A 7,053-nucleotide genomic window follows, 5' to 3' on the forward strand; every position below is an offset into this window, starting at 1 on the left:
TCAGTAAGTATTGAACCCTCATCTCAAAGAGAACTGTGTATCTGCTCTACAGGTCTCCTGCCAAGGGAACTATTTGGACACTGTGTTAAATAGCTTCTCCTTCCTTCCCTTTGTGTGCTGTGATGAAAAAAAAGGTGCCTGTGAGCCATGTGTGATAGAAGGGAAATCAAAACTGTGTGCAGGGATGCCTGAGCCTCTTAGTGACTGGTGTCTTTCTGCCTGTGCCTCACATGGTGGAAAGAGCTGTGGCATCATTGTAAATAATAGCCGTTGATGTGTGTAGTGCTTTGCCCACTGTTTTTGGAAATGTGGACTGTGTAGTGCTTTAACACACACCGTTTGCTTGTCCACACAACATAAGCACACATACACACACACAGAGAGAGCAAAAGAGAAGCAAACACTAAACTACAAGCAAAGGAGGGGGGACTAACTATTATTCTAACATAAGAGAAAAGGGTTTTAATTTAAAAAAATTAGGGAAAAGAGATCAAAAATGGGAAGGGAAGGAAACAGGACTTGAGAAGGCTGGTGGAGGGGAGGCAAGACAAGGAAGTGTGTATGTGTGTATATATATCTATACAGTCAGGGCCAGAAATATTGGAACAAGGATAACTGTTTTGGCAGTTGGCCTCTGTACACCACCACATTGAAGTTGAAAGGAAACACACCCAGGTGGGAGCCAAGTCAGGAGTTTCAGCTGTAATTCAAGGGGTTTGACAAAAGTGGGGCACTAACCATTCAGGAAGGACAGCCAGTGGCATACACAAACCCCCGTCATTGGTGGCTCATAAGTAATGGAACAAATGGCTGACAAGCAGCTGCATGGCCAGGTGTGGCCTGTTTCCTGGGTGCCCCATGACCAATTAAGCAGATGAAAGACCTGGAGGTGGTTCTGAGTGTCACATTTGCATGTGGTAGCTGTTCACTGGAACTCCCAATGTGAGGTCCAAAGAGGTGTCCATGCGAGTGAAGGAGGCCATCATTAGGCTGAGGAAACAAGATAAACCCATCGGAGAGAGAGCAAAAACAGTGGGAGTGGCCAATACAACAGTTTGGAACATCCTAAAAAAGAAGGAATTAACTGGCAAGCTCAGCAACAGCAAAAGACTTAGAAGACCACAGAAGACAACTAAAGTGGATGACCGCAGAATTCTGCTCATGGTGAAGAGGAACCCTTTCACAACATCTAGCCAGGTCAAAAACGCTCTTCCGGAGGTAGGCACATCACTGTCAATATCTACAGTCAGGAGACGGCTTTATGAATGTAAATACATAAGCTTCACAACAAGGTGCAAACCACTGGTAACGCTCAAGAACAGAAAGGCCAGATTAGTCTCTCCCAGTGAACACCTAAAAAAGCCTGCCCTGGAATAAGAATAAGATTCTTATTATGGAATAAGATTCTGGAATAAGATTCTTTGGACTGATGAGACCAAGATTAAGTTGTACCAGAATGATGGGAAGAGATAAGTATGGAGAAGGAAAGGAACAGCTCATGATCCAAAGCATACCACATCATCTGTCAAACATGGTGGAGGCAGTGTTATGGCATGGGCATGTATGGCTGCCAATGGAACTGGGTCACTGGTATTTATTGATGACCTGACTGCTAATAAAAGCAGCAGGACAAATTCTGAAGTGTATAGGGCTATACTTTCTGCTCAGATTCAGCCGAATGCTGCCAAACTGATAGGACGCCGCTTCATATTGCAGATGGTAATGACCCAAAACATACAGCAAAAGCTACCCGAGAGTTTCTGAAGGCAAAGAAGTGGGATGTTCTTCAATGGCCAAATCAGTCACCTGATCTCAACCCAATAGAACATGGTTCTCACTTACTGAAGACAAGACTGAAGGCAGAAAGACCCACAAACAAGCAGCAGCTGAAGGCAGCTGCAGTAAAGGCCTGGCAAAGTATCTCGAGGGAGGAAACTCAGCATTTGGTCATGTCCATGGGTTCCAGACTTCAGGCAGTCATTGACTGCAAAGGATTTTCCTCCAGGTATTAAAGTCGATTCCTAAGTTTGAAATGATGTTGGTTTGTTCCATTACTTATGAACCACCAATGATGGGTTTGTGTGTATGCCACTGGTAATTCAAGGGGTTCAACAAAAGTGGGGCACTAACCATTCAGGAAGGACAGCCAGTGGCATACACACACACCCATCATCTGAAGTCTGGAACCCATGGACATGACCAAATGCTGAGTTTCCTCCCTCAAGATGCTTGCTGGCAAAGGCTAATCTGGCCTTTCTGTTCTTGAGCGTTACCAGTGTTACGGCGAAAATAAAGGGGGACGCAAATGGCGGCGGCCATAGCCGCCGCCATTTGCGTATGCGTTGTGTTTCTCTTTCCTTACCCAGAGCCCTCCAGGGCCGGAAATCCGGCTGCAGATGGCCCTGGCCTGGGCCTGGCCGGCTGCTCCGTGGAGCACAGCCGGCTTTCCAGGATTCCGGGGGGAGGATGGAGTGCCTCCCCCTACCAGCGGAACCCGGCGGAGCCAGGTAAGCGGGGTTTCATACACCCCTAGTTCACCCGTCTCTTGCTCTGGCCCAGACAACAGTGGTGGTGAGAAGGAGGAGCAGCTGATGTCACTGTCTCTGTGCTCACTAGCTCTCTGCCTGTCAAGCAAGCAAATGGTAGCAAATATGAGAAAGAGGAGGCAATAGCAGCTGATGACAATGGCAGCAAGAAGGCAGACTAATTGAGGAAGGGGGGCCATTGAGGATGCCTTGTACAAGGGCCCTCAGAAACCTGGAACAGGACTGCTGGGGGGCATTTACCCACAGCAGCAGGTGAGTTCTGCTACTAGGAGCCAGTGCAGGGGCAGCTACAGTGGCCTGCCTGCCCAAAGGATCCCATGTTCTGTTGCTTTTTCTTCTACAGAAATCTGTTGATAGAGTACTCCTGTATTTACCATCTCATCACAGCAGGAAATGGCAGAAGGTAGCTGATTTTTATACCTTCTTGAAAATCATTGGTATGGCCTGGGAGTGCTCCACACCAAAACTTCTGCATGTGAAGATGACATCTTCACAATCAATACAGGTGTTGGAATGGACTGAAGTCTGGCCCCACGGTGGCACCAGCAACACATGTACATTTGCCATGTCAATTCATAATTGCCCCAGAAAAGAAAAGTAGTCTGGAGAAACCCACTGAAAATAATTAGATCAAATAGATGTATTCATTCGAGAAATGTAAGGAACTGTCAAGCTGGAGAGCATTGGTTTTTAGTCAAACAAGACCATTGTTGAAAACTTGTGCCTTAGAGTACTTCCAGACAGAGTGCTCCTAGCAATATCAATCAGAAGGCATTGTGCAGCTGCTCTGGCTTGCTCTCCCTAATGGAATTCTGCATTAGGGGAAAAGACAGGAGAAGCTGTAAGAAAACATGACAGTCATAAATAGAAAATGACAATATCTGTCCTCCCATAAACACCTGTGAAAGAAGTAGGGTGATGGCACCATAAAAGCCTCATCTAGAAACACCCTTATAGACAAAAGCTTCATTCGTTCGTTCGTTCATTCATTCATTCATTTTATTACATTTCTATACTGCCCAATAGCCAAAGGTCTCTTGCCAGTTTACAAAGATTAAAACTTTTAAAAATACAATATACAGAATTTAAAAGCCAATTCCATAAAAAATACACGAACAGGACAATATACAAGAACATATATCTAAAGCAATCTCAAAGCAGACAACCATAACCATATGCCATTCCAGGATCAATTAAAACTTATCATATGCTGCCAAATTCATGGGCTACAGTCTGAAACATAGATGCCTTGAAGTAGGTCTCATTGCAGTCATGATATCTCAGGAAACCTGAGGATGTGGTTTACAGCACAGGAGCTGTTCAGTCTCTCTTCTTTTCTATAGTAGGCAGGACCACAGGATTAGGCCCAAATTTCTCAAAAAAGAATTTTCTGATAATATTTTTGAGAATTTCATTTTTGGGGTTCCCCCAAGCTGTGAAAGAATTTCATTCCCCCTCCCGCAGAGAATATTCTGCATTATGACCTTCCACAAAGAATTTTGGGCACAACTGTGAACCCAGTTTTAATATTGTTTAATATTATTCTAATTATGTTGAAGGAAGGAACAGGCTTGACCCCTATCCTTCCCAGCCCTCCTTGTTTAGCTCATTGCTTCCGTCATCTGCCAATAAGAACTAACAGCATAATTTCATTCAGTATTACCTGAGCTGAATTTCTCAGAATTTTCCCCACAAACTGCTGGAGAATGTCACCTCCTCCTGTGAGAATATCTGGCAAAATACTCTCCCCACACACACATCTTTCACCAACTGCAAATAGGGTGGGAATTTTGGGGAGGCCATTTTCACTCAGCCCTGCTTAGGAGGTGTCCTTCATGCACAGCACCACACAAACGTTTTATTTTATTTTTTTAGAAAACCTGCTGAATCAAATCAAAGGTCCCTCTAGTATTCAGTGGCACTTTGCCTTTGGACATGGAGGTTTTCTATGGCCATCAGGACTAACAGCCAATAAGAAAAAAACTTGCCGTGACTCGGATTCGAACCGAGGTTGCTGCGGCCACAACGCAGAGTACTAACCACTATACGATCACGGCACGCCACCTCTGAGCTGACATGCTGTGTTGTTATGGAGTCTGGCTTGCTGAGTCATTCAGCCGACTTCTCTTTGTTCCTCTGTCTCAGAATAGTTACTGTTTGAAGAGGAAGTATGCAAAAGCATGGGAAGTCAATAAACATCCATGATTTTGAAATTATATAAACTCATCAAACAGGCATCATAAATGAGGTCAACTACGAATCCTTTTTCTTTGAGCAAGAGCTGAGCAAATATTGTAAACGGGAGCCCCACTGAATGCCAAATAGTGCTAATGTTATTTTCACACGTCATAAAACTGGCTTCAGAATCCACATAGATCACCACCACCGTTACACACACATACATACACCAGATCCCCATGCCAGCCTACATTTAGTGCTTTTAGATTTCATAAAATCCTTTTGCTGGCCACCCTGACTCTAGTTTTATGATAGAAAGTGATGGTTGTCATCAGTATGGATTCTCATGCTCACCTCCACATATATGTGTTGGCTTAACAGACTTGTCACAACAAGTGGCCGGATCGGCTTTTGCATTTCACGCATAGTCTCGCCAAGCACGCGTGAAAGTCTGTCAGTTCCGCGGCCAAAAATGATCCCTTTCGCTTTCGTGCGTGTGCGAGTCATTAAACTGTCTCCTGACACCATCTGCTGGAGTGTGAGAAAAACACACAGAAGAGCCAGCAAAGCATTGAAATAAGGCAGGGGTGATTTTGAAGAGGCGAGGATGAGAGGTTTTGTTTTGGAAGGAGGAGGGGACACCATTATTTAAGCTGTGGGCTTCGCTGACACATCGAAAGAAGGAGCTGCAAAGAAAGGCAGTGGTGAAGACTGGAACTCCCATGGGAGATCTACATCCTAGGAAATACTGGTGCAGTCTGTGCTTAATCCCATGGTGATTTCGACTCCACTTCTGAATTTTTTAATTGGGGGAAGTCAGTTCCTCAATGATCCTTGTTTCTCCTGGTGTCTGTTCAAGCATTATCAGTAGCGTTATCCGGAGGCAAGCTCGCAGCTTGAAATGGCAGCCCACACATTGTCAGGGGGTCTGCAGACTGCTGTCACAAGATGGATCCCATCTCTGCTTTTGATACCAAGGAATCACCAAAGACAAACACTAATGATAAGGGTGTTGAAGTTGACACCCTTTATTGCAGGGTAGGCAAACTTTTTGGGCAGTGGACACATTTGGCAATTTGATACACTGTCCTGGGCACCACCACAAAATGGCTGCCATGAGGGGCATGGCAAAGGACAAGTAACCTTCCCCAAAGCCTGAGTACACAGCAGAATGGGTGTCTGAACCCTAACACACTGAACAATTCCTTTGAACCCAGTTTTCAGCACCAACAGAAGCCTATTTTACAGCAGCCACTGAGAAACGGTGTTAATTTTTTTTAAGTGGGAGGGGTAGAGCACCTTGGTGGGTGCCAAGAAAGGTGTCCTGGGCACATTGGTGCCTGCGGGCACCACATTGCCTACCCCTGCTTCCTTGTATATAGCAGCTTGGCAATTTCTATTGAGGGCATCTCAGGTAAAGCTTGTGAAATCACAGGTGCATTTGAAATAGATACAAATGGGATGTTGCAATGTGGAGTGCTCATGTCCATGCCTGGCTGGCTGGAGCAATGTCCTCTTCTAGGATACTCCATTCCATGCCCCCTTCGGTTTTCCATTCCTTCCCCATGTCAGTCAGCAATTTGTTGCCACTGGGCATGCTCGGTCCACAGTGGACTGTTTGCAGGGAGGTTTCCCACTTAGGGTTTTTTTCCCCTAAACATTTCTTGTAGTTTGGCTAACCTTGGGGTGAGGGCCAGCCCTACCATTAGGCAGGGTGAGGCAGTCATCTCAGGCAGCAGATGCTGGGAGGCAGCAGCAAGGAGAGAAGCGTGTGCCTTGCAGCCTACTCTATGCCCAGTAAGTTAGTCTGCTGCCGTCAAGTTCAGTGGAGGACATTGTCCCATCATTAGTGTGGAAGTGAGATTCATCTGCCAGTCCAGTCAGCTTTTGTTCATGGAATGGGAGGGTGTGCCATCTTGTCCTTCACCTCAGGTGGCTAAATGTCTTGGGCCAGCCCTGCTTGGGGTTCTCCTAAACCTGCTCATACCTTCCTTTTGTGCATAGGTCATGCCAGTTTGGCTACATAACGGCTGGCTCTCAGAGACTTGGAATCAGTATTAGTATATATGATGAATTCATGCACATTTATTGAAAAGAGGGAGTGTGAGACACACTCAGGAACCTGCTGTGGGGTTTCTAAGGGACAAGCTGAAGCTACCACACCTACCATTGACTTTCATGTCTCCTGATATCCACATTTGTGATCAGTGGGTCCATTCTTCATTATGAATACCCATGATTAAAAGCATTTTCTCCTTTAATTCCATTTTGCCCCAAGCATTCGAAGGAGTACTGCTGGTGGTGGACCGCCATTTTTCACCAAGCAGGG

The 7,053-nt window shown here is 45.5% G+C and overlaps 1 non-coding gene across 1 annotated transcript; it reads right to left on the reverse strand.

The window, feature by feature from the left end:
* Positions 1-4,531: 4,531 nt before the first annotated feature.
* Positions 4,532-4,603, reverse strand: TRNAH-GUG (transfer RNA histidin (anticodon GUG)). Its single transcript has one exon. It is a non-coding gene; the product is annotated as a tRNA-His (tRNA).
* Positions 4,604-7,053: the final 2,450 nt, after the last annotated feature.

The sequence above is a fragment of the Heloderma suspectum genome, chromosome 3, assembly GCF_057233095.1.
Source record: "Heloderma suspectum isolate Gila_16-S chromosome 3, 16-S_ref, whole genome shotgun sequence".
NCBI lineage: Eukaryota > Metazoa > Chordata > Lepidosauria > Squamata > Helodermatidae > Heloderma > Heloderma suspectum.